Source organism: Tympanuchus pallidicinctus, unplaced genomic scaffold, assembly GCF_026119805.1.
Source record: "Tympanuchus pallidicinctus isolate F22 unplaced genomic scaffold, pur_lepc_1.0 scaffold2, whole genome shotgun sequence".
NCBI lineage: Eukaryota > Metazoa > Chordata > Aves > Galliformes > Phasianidae > Tympanuchus > Tympanuchus pallidicinctus.
This window is the reverse complement of record NW_026294721.1, coordinates 14505294-14517293: the sequence shown is the minus strand read 5'-3', so window position 1 is coordinate 14517293 and position 12000 is coordinate 14505294. Positions and strand designations below refer to the sequence as shown.

At 39.5% G+C, this 12000-nt stretch overlaps 1 long non-coding RNA gene across 1 annotated transcript in view; it reads left to right on the top strand.

Moving 5' to 3' along the window:
• Positions 1-10958, top strand: part of LOC128080168 (uncharacterized) — a 32380-nt gene extending 21422 nt beyond the window's left edge. Inside the window, exon 3 of the long non-coding RNA XR_008206522.1 lies at positions 10770-10958. This is a non-coding gene — a long non-coding RNA (uncharacterized LOC128080168). The remainder of the gene's footprint in view (positions 1-10769) is intronic.
• The last annotated feature ends 1042 nt before the right edge of the window (positions 10959-12000 follow it).

Sequence of the window (12000 nt, the reverse complement as noted above, 5' to 3'; positions counted from 1 at the left end):
AATGCCTGCACTAAGCATTCTGTCTCACTTTAACGTAAGCCTCACGAGGTAGGGACCTTGTCTCCTCAAGAATTGCGCAGTCTCAGATACCTTGATGACACTCAAGAAATAATAAAAAATTTAAACCAATGCTTTTGAGAGATCAATCACGTGTGGAGTGTTTCTGGCCTATTTGAAGCAGAGGAAATTCTGTGCAGGAAGTCAAAGGGGTGGTGAACGTCGGACTCAGGGCTCACAGAGTCTCTGGCAACTTTCTCAGGCACGCGTTAAAACAAGTGTTCCTCTGATCCAAGGGAAAGCCAACAGGCAGTGTGTGTCTGCTGCTGCAGACCTACATGCATATAGCTCTTTTTCCAGATTTGGTCTTTCTGCATATGTATGTGTTTACTTATTTGGAAGCTTTCTCTTTAGTTTATGCAAAATCATATTAATGCAGGGGATAGCCATGTGTTTTGTAACTTCAGAGGGTCCTAAATAAACATGATTTTCTTGGTTCCTTGTTAATGAATGAATGCACACTTGCACAAATGCAGTACATGTACAAAACATCTGCTCTACAAGTAGATGGAGGGTGAAAAAAGTCCAGATGTCCAGACTGGGATAGTCTAAGTAGTCAGTCAACAGCCTTCATTGTTTGTTAGGCAGGAACAACTTGAGAGCTGCCAGAATAACTGTCTGTGAATCTCGCCAAGAAGCCAAATATCCTGGCTGAGACTGTAAAATACAGGCTGGCATCTGGGCTCTCTGATTGTCATCAGTCCCTGAGCATGAAAGAAGAGGAAGTGGATAATAGTAATTGAAAAGCTCACTGCAGCATTTTTAAATTAATTATTTCAAATATTTTCATTAAAAAAATAACACTACTGGGAAAATAATTAAACATGGATTTTAAGAGAGGGGAAAGGCAGAGCTGTCAAAGCAATGCAAGACTCCTTTTAAGGAACTGTTGTTTAAATGGCTTTATATTTTTTTACTTTGCCTAGATTTTTCACTCCACACTGCACTCCTATCACTGGGCACCAAGATAATATCTGTTTATTCCTGTAGGCTAGGTAATTGCTGTCTGTACAAAGAGAGGTGCAATATAGTCAAGATGAACTGTGGAAGTGTGTGACTGCACTTTGGTTTTCTCCTATATGCCCGGAAATACTTTCATGCTGCAAAGTATGAAAGGATGTTAGTACAGATTATTATTTTTTTCCCATTAATTTGAAAGTTCTGAGATGTCAATCTGATCAGCTCATCGGTGTCCAACACTTTACTTTGGATTGTGTACTCTTCAGAAGTGAGAGCACCTCTTGTGTTCTCAGTGCCTGATTCACTTGGGTCAATTAGTAAGAGCTTTTGTAGCAGAATGCTAAATCACTGCTCATTAGAATCTGTGAGAAGTGGTAGCAGGTCGACATGTCAACATTGGAGTAGCTGGTTTGGGAGAGATCAAAACTCTGTAGACCATGTATCCACATGTTAAAAATTTGGATTCATAGTAGGATTTTTGAGTCTCTGATTTTCTTATGCTCCCAAAGCGGGTTAAAAGGAGACTTCATCACTCCCTACTGCACCTTAATGAGTATGTACATAAATCAGATTTTTCAGTCCTGGCTGAACATAGGGAATAAATAGAATTCTCCCTTCTATTCCTTTCCTTTTTTGATATAAAATTAATTTTTACCTTCTTTCTCAAAAGCACGTTAGATTAGCTAGACAAATAGCTCTGGATGAGTTGTACTGTTGTAACTTAAAGTACTAAAAACATCCCATGTTTGCAGTTACTAAATAACTTCTCCCCACAGCAGGTTGGCTTGGGACTATGCAGGGTGTTTTGCCTTTGTTCTCTAAGGAAATTAGGTAGGATACTGTACATTTTCACTGAAGATATTCCTTGCAATTGTAACAGACTGTAAGATTGAATGTCCTACGTCATTATATTGTTGTATGAGACTTCATTATTTTTGTTAATTTTGAGAGAGGAAGGTGGGGAGTATCGTGAGTTCAGTTAGTGACAAGATGCACGTATTCATGGATTTTTCTGAACTAAAGATCTGTTACGTGGTTAACTGTCATACTGGGGACCTGGATTTAGCAATGTAGACGTTCTAGATTTCTAATAAGCTATATGTATTTTCATCTCAGATTTTTCTGAGCCTGATTTTTTTCACATTTTTTCAGATGGCAGCACCAGGAGGCATTCATCTTTGTTCTTTGGATTATTAAATGTTTCTTCAGGCCCTTAGCTCTGACTTTGCAGCTCTATAGGAGGAAAGACTTCAGTTCATGCTGTTCCATACTGGCTGCTTCTGCCAATCTATTCCAAAACTTTGGCCACTGTATTTCCCTAGGCAGCTGTTCATCTTTCAGCCTCTAAAAGGCTTCTTATCAAGTCTGTCTCTGCAGAATGAGAAAGCAATTCATTCCACAGTAAGCAATATTGCTAACTTTCTGTTCTTTCCTATCTGAGAAGTTGGAAGGTTTTATCTTCTGGGAAACTGGGAAACTCTAGATCTTCTGATTCAGGTAAAATCTGGCATGATTTCACAGATGTTTTTACTGTCACTTAGGGTTTGCTTTTTTCATTCCTGAGAAGAAACAACCTCCTCCAGGTAGTAACTGTGTTTTGCAGAATGGCGACAGGAGCATCCATGGAATGTGAAGGACAGGCACGGTGTGAGGTTTTTCACTAATGGAATGGAGTGTATAACAAAGGCAGTAGTTGAAAGAATAGGCCAGAGTGAAGAAGAGAGTATATCTCATTTTCAACAATACAAATACAAGCCATTTTTAGATGTGGGAGAATTCTGTACTTCTATACTGTGTTCTGTATTTTACCTCCATGAAATTAACTTCTGAGCCTGTCTGGGGCTGGGAATGTGCTGCCATAACAAATGATGGCATGTGAAAAACAAACTCTTTCAACTGGCTCTGAGATTCTTTAAAACATTAGGTGAGGTACTACTTGGCGTTCAGCCAGCTTCCTTTGGCATAAATCCTGGCACAAATGCCTGGCACTAGGATGTCTGCTGGGAGGAAAGGTTATAGCAGTACAGAACGGCTGCAGTGTACCTTCTGCCAAAGGCTGTTCCAAGAGGTGTCTGCAACTGAAAGGTGGACTATTTTAAAGGCAAACTCTCTCAGACTTTCCTCCTATGAGAAATGCTCCAAATACTGAAGTACCTTTGTGGTCCTTCACTGGAATCTCTATTGCATGTCCATGTTTCTCTAGCAGTATGGAGCCAGAAGTGGACCTATTACTCTATGTATGGCCTCACGAGTGTTGAATAGAAAGGAATGATCACCTCCCTGCATGTGCTGGAAGTACTTTGCCTAATGCATTTGAGGATACCACTGGCCTTTTTTGCTGTATGGGGCACTGCTGGCTCATGTTCAACTTGGTGGTCACCAGGACTCCCTTGGCCTTTACAGCCAAGTGCTTTCCAGATAATTGGCTCCTACCATGCTGTAGATCTTACTAGCATGGCTCTGCTGAAACACCAAAGTTCTCATACATCTATTTAGCCTGACAAACAGCATGAGTGAGATGCATCATTGATATGACTACTCTAATCTCAGGGCCACAAGAGCACTGCTGGTGGGTGTTGCAATTCCCTTCTCAGTGAACTGACTTTAGTAAAGCCAGCATACACCATACTTCCATGTTAGAAATGTATCCTTAGTAGTCTACGTAGACCACACAATGATTAAGGATTGGAGTCCTTTTACCCTTGCTGGATACACTACCTGGCAGACGGTCCCATGGAATCCTAAATCTTAGACCTAAAGATGCTATCCATGGTTGCAATGTCTAGGGCAGACAACAGAAACAAGATCAACAAGCCTCCATTCTGTTACCAAGCACAGAAATTGAAGGTAATGCAGCCTCTAGGAGAAGAATGAGTAACAACATAGATCATGACGTGGAAACATGAGTGGTCTTTTCTAATGCACAATAAAATGGACCTTTGCGGAGATGGTACAATCTGACAGAAATGGAGAAACTCTCTTGTAAAGCCTGCATGGAGATTTTGTTAGGAATCTTTATGCTAAATCAGAGAGAATTTGAATCTGTGTCATTCCTGGGTAGAGGCCTACACTTGAGATTGTCTGAGGTACCAAAAGTCCAGTTCAGCTTTTACCCACAACAACAAAAAGAGTTTTGTGACTATGGCTGTGTGATCATTAATAACAGATCTGTGTTCTGAGGAGTCATGCAGCAAAACAAATTAGATCCAGTTCAGGTACAAGCACAAAATTGTATTTCTGTCTGCTTAATCAGAACATGGTATGAAGTTTGCGCCAACATTTTTACTTTTACACTAATTTTATGCTGGTTGTAGAAAGATAGGAGATACTTGATCCAGAATCGAGTCTGGCAGTATGAATGTTTTTGAACAAATATGACCTGTCAGATTGAGTTGAAATTCTTATGTAAGTGCTGTAGATACAGCATTTTTATTTGGTTACTTAGAAATCCTTAGGTTATGTTTATTATCTCATGAAACCACAGCATGAGTTTTCTCAAACCAAAAGTACTACTGGCAGTGCCTACACACTGCATTGCATAAATTTCTGGTAAACAGAGCTGTGCCTTCTCTTAGTGCTGCTCTGCCTGGCACATACTTTTTTTCCTATGACTGTATGCAGACAAGCAGAGAGCACCAGGACTGCTAGAACTGCCAGACTGAGCTGGGAGGGCTTACTCACCACCACTGCACCTTACTGTTGAGTTTGCTTATTACTAACTGCTCCAAAGAGCAGCCATTGTGGCTATACAAAAGATCTTAGCTAGAAGAAGCACTTTAGCAATGGTATTTAGTTCTCCTATTATCGCTGTTTTTTTTTTTTCTTTTTTTTTTTTTCCTTAACCTTTAACCCCACTCTCTTCTTTTCTTTGCTTTCTGTTTTGACATTTGTGGCTAAAAAGGAATTTTTCTGACACTGCTGTGAAGTCATAATTTAGAAGGTAACTAAAAGCAATGTCTTAAGCAGGTTGATGTTGGTACGGGTCACTCAAGCCTCCCTGATAAAACCTTGTGCAGCATCTGACTTTCGCAGTAGGGAAGCTGTCAACAAAAACTGTATTTCAGCCTCTGCTCTTTGCTGTTCTTTTGCCTTACCTTTAGGTGTACGTTTGTCTTGTTTTGTTTTTAAGGAAGCAGTGCTGAACTTTAACAGCAATTCCCACACATGCCAACTGCTGCTAAAAGGATGGTTCTTACCATCTTTGATATCACCTGAAGGATTAACAGAACTGGTTCACTTTAAAAATGTCACTACAAGTAAAGGGCAAAGGAACAAGTGTTAGTTAATATGAAAGCGTGAGTTAAAACTTTACAGTTTCAGTGCTTTGACTGTTTTTCTGTTTTATCTTTAAGAAAAGGTTAAAGTGATTCTTGATAGTTCCTGTTGCCAGGGGACTAAGAAGTTAAAGATCAGAATCTTCTTTACTTGGTTCTAGATGGTGGCAAAATTTTGCAGTGCCCAGGCCAAATTCTTCTGGAGGATTTAGCATGAAGTAATTTCTCTCAACATTGGATTCCAAGGCATGAGCAAGATAGGATCTCCTTGTTCCACATTCTCAATGTGTACCCAGAAGCGTGTTTGATCAAACATAGCTTTGATCAAAATCAAATAAAAATCAAAGGTTTTTATTTAACCTGAAATGATTGTCCTAATTAAAAAGAAAAAAAAAAAATCCCTGCAGTTCTGGCTTCAGGTTGGCCTGGTGATTTTTTTTTTTCTTTTAGTTTGGTCTATGTAACAAAACTTGTTTGCGCTTTTCAAAAACATAAAGATCCAACAACTTAATACTTCAGCTGTATTGCAGTTGACAACAAAATGTCTTGCAGGAATTGTATTTTTCCTCCTTGAAGTTAGGGAAAAGCAGAAGAGAGAAAATAAAAAATAAAAGAGAGCAGCCTTAACATTAGTTGTGTACCTGTAACTAGCTTGTGTTGATTTGTCAGCGTTAGTTAGCCCTGTTCTGATTCTTGTCATGTTGGCACGGTAACTGGAAGACGAAACCCACCTAATGAAACACCAGAGAGGTGGTTAATGCTTATGGTTACCGCCTTGCATTAGCCTAAACGTAGTGGAAGTGCAATAAAATATAAACTGCCTTGCTATCAATATTTTATTTTATTACAAGAAATATAAACAGAGATGCAATCCTGATGCTGGGAGGCAGTTTACAGAATGAAATTCCTGGGAAAACAAAAAAGGCACTAGGAAAAGAGTATATGTTATGCAGATGTGGTAGAAATTAAATAGAAATTTAATTGCCTGATAACTAAGTGCCAATCTTCTGTCTTTTATACCTATTTATCCCTAGATTTTGTAGGTTGAGCTCTGTTAAGGAAATCCTGAACTCTCATGCTTTTTCTTTTTTCTCCTCTCCTCTCTCTTCTTTCTCTATTTTTCTCTTTTTCTTTTTCTTTCTTTTTCCTCTTAAAATAGGCCTCTAGTACCATCCTTTGATCGTTTAAGGGAGAAAAAGGTTGTCTTCATGTTAGAAGTGCTTGGTCTACCTTGAATTTACAGAACACATTGATAGTAATCCTTAGGGTAAATTGATCAAGCTGTGCCAAATTCTGCAGCTAGCAGCACATGAGAACGGACTTACCTGCAGAATCATTCAACAGAGGGCGATTTGTGGATAATAGCCCAAAGGGAGATACTCTTTCACTCTTGGATAGACTGAATCTGGGCAGTGCTATGTTCCTTACCTGTCTTAAATGCTTGGCCTATGTTTATCACAAGGTACCTAACCAGAAATGAAGTGTTGAATATTTAACAAAGATGTCATTTATCCCAAACATTCACTTGTTAGTGTAGACAAGTAGGTGCTAATAAGTACCAGAAAAACACCAATAGTTTAAATAGTATTAGCAAATATCCCTTCCTTCCTTAATTGGTGTATGCTACATAGGAATTCAATTTTAAATGTACAACCAAATGTCGCAAGTTGTTTCCAAGCCTTACTCTCTCCGAAATGAGACATCAAACTGTTGTCACCCAATCCTTTTTACTTCATTTTTCAGTTCAATACTTTGATCATTCCCCTCTGACATGGTTCCTGCTGTACCAGATTAGCTAGCAGCAAGTTGCTAGCTGGATGAAAAAAACCCTTTAATGGGGTCTGTTTAGTTCTTCATCTGTAAATCATTTATGTAAAGAAAGTGTAACTAAGTCACAAATTGGCAGATAATTTCTTAGATATTTGTGTTGCTTATGAAATTATTACCCACTATCCCTTCTGTCTGTTAAATGCTCTTTAGAATGTTAGTATAAACGTTTTTTTTTTTTTGTTTTTTTTTTTTTTTTTTTTTTAATGAAAACATGCAGAAGAAGATTACAAGAAACTAAACAAGTGCTTTTCTTCGAGAAAATTAAACAGCTCCTAAACAAGGAAATGCAGTTCCTCTAATCCGCCGGGACTCAGTAATGCAAAAGATAGAGTGCAATGAGGAAAAAGACTATTAAAATGGTGTCCTCGTTTTGGATGGGACAGAGTTAACTTTATTCGTAGAGGCTTGTCTAATGCTGTGTTTTGGATTTTTGATGAGAATAATGATGATAGCACATTGATGTTTCATTTGCTGCTATCAGAGTTCACACAGAGCCTAGGACTTTGTCAGCTCCTCCTGCTGCCCTGCCAATAAGGAGCTGGGCTTGAACAAGGAGCAGGGAAGGGAAACAGCCAAGACAACTGCCCCCAACAGAACCAAAGAGATGGCCCATACCCTATGTTGTTATGCTGAGCAATAATGGCTTTGCAGAAAAAATGAGGGGAGAAGTGTTCAGAGAGATGGTGTTTGTCTTCCCAAGAAACCACGATGGGAAGAAACAAATTAATTTCTTGTTTTGCTTTTCTTGTATATGCAGCTTTTGCTTTACTAGGTAAACTGCCTTTATCTCAATCCAAGAGCTGTCACACTTTTACCTCCCCAATTCTCTTCCCCATCCCATTTAGGAGAGAGTGAGAGGCTATGTGGGGCTGAGCTGCCTGTGAGATTAAACCATTCCAATCAGAAAGGAAGGAATAGGTATAAGGCATGTATGGCAGCACTGGAACTGCTTAGAGGAGAAAAAGTGGAGAGAGGGCCCAGGAAAATTATCACACTGTAGAAAGAGATATTTAAAGCCAAGGAAAATCCAAAAGAGCATCTTCCGGAACAGTAAGGATTTAGGGCTTGCAGAACTTCATGGCCAGTGGGGCAGAAGCAAGTGGTAAAGACAGAGTGGGCAAGCAAGTACTTCTAAGATACTCAACCCAAACTTCTGAGATCCCCAGTGAGAGGGGGAAGTTGCTGGTGGTGGCCAGGCTGGCCTGCTCTCCTGTGCTAGGAACTGCGGCTGGAGATGGAGAACTGGACTGGGCTTTATTTGAAGGGGTGCAAGGGAGGATTCCTCTGACAGTTCTTGGAGATTTCACTCTGGTTAAAATCTAAACATGTGAGAGCCTTGCTATAGATCTCTAGATGAAAGCATAGGGGGATGCAGAACTTCACAGGCTGCAGAGTATTTGGGTATGTTCTCAGCAGTCAGAGGAGTTGTGGTTCATGGATCAGGGTGATTTGGTTCACAAAGTGGTGGGGAAGTAGTTCCAATAAGTGCTTTGAACTTGGTGGGTTGGAAGATTGAAGCTCAAAAAATTTCCCCTGTTTACATGGCTTGTGTGTATATTTCTATTCCTCATGTATCCACTGACAATGTCGTGTTTCTATTCAGAAAGTATTTTGTATCTTCTGTGGTTTTGACTGCTTAGTAGATATACTTGATTTTCTGAATTTTTTCAACTCTGTGTTGTGTTGTTATGAATGCCTATTTTGTTACTGTGGCTTTCATTGAGTAAATAACACCATGTGCAGCAGCTCAAAATGGAGATGTTTCATAAATTAAAAACACAAAATTTAATTTGGACTTTTTTTATGTGCCCCAGTCTTCAATGTATCCATGCCTTGCTACAGCCCTAAACATTCCTTTCTATCATTTTATTCCCGCTCTTGATATTTATACCTTTCAAAGAATTTTGCTGTCTGAAACATTTTTGTCAATGTTGTAGTTGATGTGTTACTGCTGGGGAATGAAAGACATTTTCACATCTTTCGCATTTGCAGATGATGTGGTGCCAACAGATTTTCACTATTTTATAAATGTGCAGATCCCAGTGGTTGCCATAGGATTGCCTAAAAGTGTGTATTTTAGTCTATATAAATATTCTCATTTGAATTGAGATGTTGATGATTTTGTTAGTCACTAGGGATGCCTACCTGGAGAGCTAAATGTAGACCATGCTTCATTTAAAAAAAAAAAAAAAATCTGTTTATGTGCAACTTGCAGGATAACAATTCCAGTGCTAATTGAGTAGTAACTAGCTAAGAAATGTTCTAGATTTGTTGAGTGCATGATACATGATGGACTTGTGCTGGCACGGCTCTGAGCCAGGTATGTTGAGTTCTGCTATCTGATTCTACTCAGGCTCACATGCCTGGACTTTTCTGAAATGAGACAAGGTACTTCTACCTTTAATGTTTTGTGCTATCCAATTGCCATAGGTGAGCAAAGGCAGCAGAAAGTAACATGCATTTTTGCTATGGGTGTTCCAGTTTACATTCTGGTGTATTTACTTAAACTACTAGTGAAGACAGACCTGTGTTAATAGAGTCAGCTGCAGATTGGAGCTGCTTGTTTTTGTTGTCTCTGCTGTCCAGACAGTTACCTCTGGCAGGTGGGTAACGTAAACAAGTACAGACAGTAATATCTTGTGCCATTGAGCAGTTTCCTTTGCCTGAGAGCCAGTCTGCTATATCTGAAAACTATTTTTATTGCTTCTACTTGCTTAACTACTGTAAGGACAAAGCTTTTCTAAATTAGTATAAAGCTTTAGCTTGTCAATGTTTCAACATCTACGATGGCATTACACTCATATAGAACATATACTTTGGAAAGTATGCAGACACGTAACTTTTTTAATCACAGGAATGCGGTATCTAGATAGATGCAGTCTTACTGATGTGTAGACGTGACCTAGTTGGAATGGCTGCATTGTGGCTCACCCAGGTTGTGAGAGAAGGGATTATGCTTTATTGATTGGATTACTTCTCACTGTAATTATTTTTAGTCTTATGAGTTGTGAGATGCTAATTCCGTCTTAAAATCTCTGGGCTCTATTTCACATAATTCCTCCTGTTTCTGCAGCCAGAAAAGGTGGAACACTCTTAAATAAATGCTTATACAGTGTACTTGGAGACCAAAAAATCTTGGAATAAATGTCAAAATACTGGGTAGAAAGATAATTAAAAAAAAAAAAAATGCATGCTTTTCTGATTCTTGTGAAACTACTTTGTGTCATGTGAGAAGAAGAAACAGATCACTATTATTATGTCTCTGCTTCGAAGGGCTGCTCATCTGCATTAGCTTTCTGTAGAAATGTATGGGTGCTGTACCTGGATGGTCATGGCAGCTCACACTAAGGCTCAGCCTTGAAGTACTAGCTAAATGAGGAGGACAGGGATGCCACGTTCTGCTGCTGAATCTACATAACCAGTGGCACTTGAACGAGGTAGTTTTAATCTTGCTCGTGGCTGCTTGTATGAGCTGCAGTCACTGCAAAGCAGTCAGAGCTCGAGTCAGGCTGCGGGGTAAGTCTGAGAGTTGGGCGAACTGTCTGTTTCCGCAGCACACCCTTGCAAAGAAAACCAGAAAGGTGTATAAATTTTGCCTTTGAATGCCTTTAAATTCCAGGATTTTTAGATGTTTTGGCACTGTTCCAGGATACACACCTTCCAGCCTCAGGATACAGCAGTGAAGATCTGATTGCGCTGATCTGTGGTACGTCAGAACACAGAGGCTTCTTTGGAGCAGTCACCCTCCTCTCCATGCCGGTCTGTTTTCTGCCCTAGTATTGAAATGAAGCTCTGGTTGTTTGGCTTGAGAACAGGCACTGGGTGCGGGGACCTGAAACAATAGCTCTGATACATGTGATGGGCCCATTCATTTCAGCAGTATTAATGCTGATACCTAGTTATACTGTAAATGCCAATGCTGTTAACTGTTTCACTGCTCATCAGAAACATGCTAGAGACAGATTTTAAACAGCTGCAAAACCTCTTTAGAGACAGAGCTCATGGGGTACCACTGGTGCCAAGGTGAAAGATAAGCCACGACTCCAATCAAGAAACATCCCATTATGCCACTGAGGCAGTAAGTCTTTCTGCTTTTGCTTTCTCCTCTTTCCCATTAGTTGTCATTATTTCCTTTTAGCGAACAAGGGTAAATAAATGCTTCGAGACATACATCTTTGTTAAGATTTTGAAATGAGGATCCCATAAAGTTGCTGAGATAATAATGCCCAATTGGTGGGAACCTGAGAACGTGGAGCCATATTGAGAATATCTGCACTAGAAATAGCATGTGACTTCCACAATAGCAGAAGAGATTATTCTGCAGCCAAAACCTGAAAGGGTAATGTTTTGTTCTGATACTGGTGAGTGCTTGCAGCACAAGAAAATGGCCCTGCCCTCGGGGAAGTGCCTAGCAGGAAAAAGAAGCCGGGAACAAACAACATCTGCATAGCTGAATTCTTTATAGAAAAGTTGAGTGATTGCTAAAGCAAGTCACAACTAGATGTTGTTGGCTTGTTACAGTATACAGCATAGGATTAAATTTACAAATTGTATCACTCTATGTTTTCCACTAAGCTTTAAAGTGTAATGATAAACCATACAATGCTGTTGTTTCCTTTTGGTTCCCCTTATTTGTAACATGAAAATACAAGCCCTTTTTCTATTTTTCATGGTGCTATTTAGTAATGCCTATTTTGAAAGGTCTCCCAGTAATGCGACACAGGCACTGCACTGATCATTTCTTCCCTTGGAAGAGGAGTTGCTTTATTGCTTCGTTAGTATGTGGGTATCAGTGGGAAAACTCATTACTGGCCATGAATCGGAGTACTTGTCTCCTTTCAGTTTTGTTTCTTATCTGGTTATTTATGATCAGTGTTTA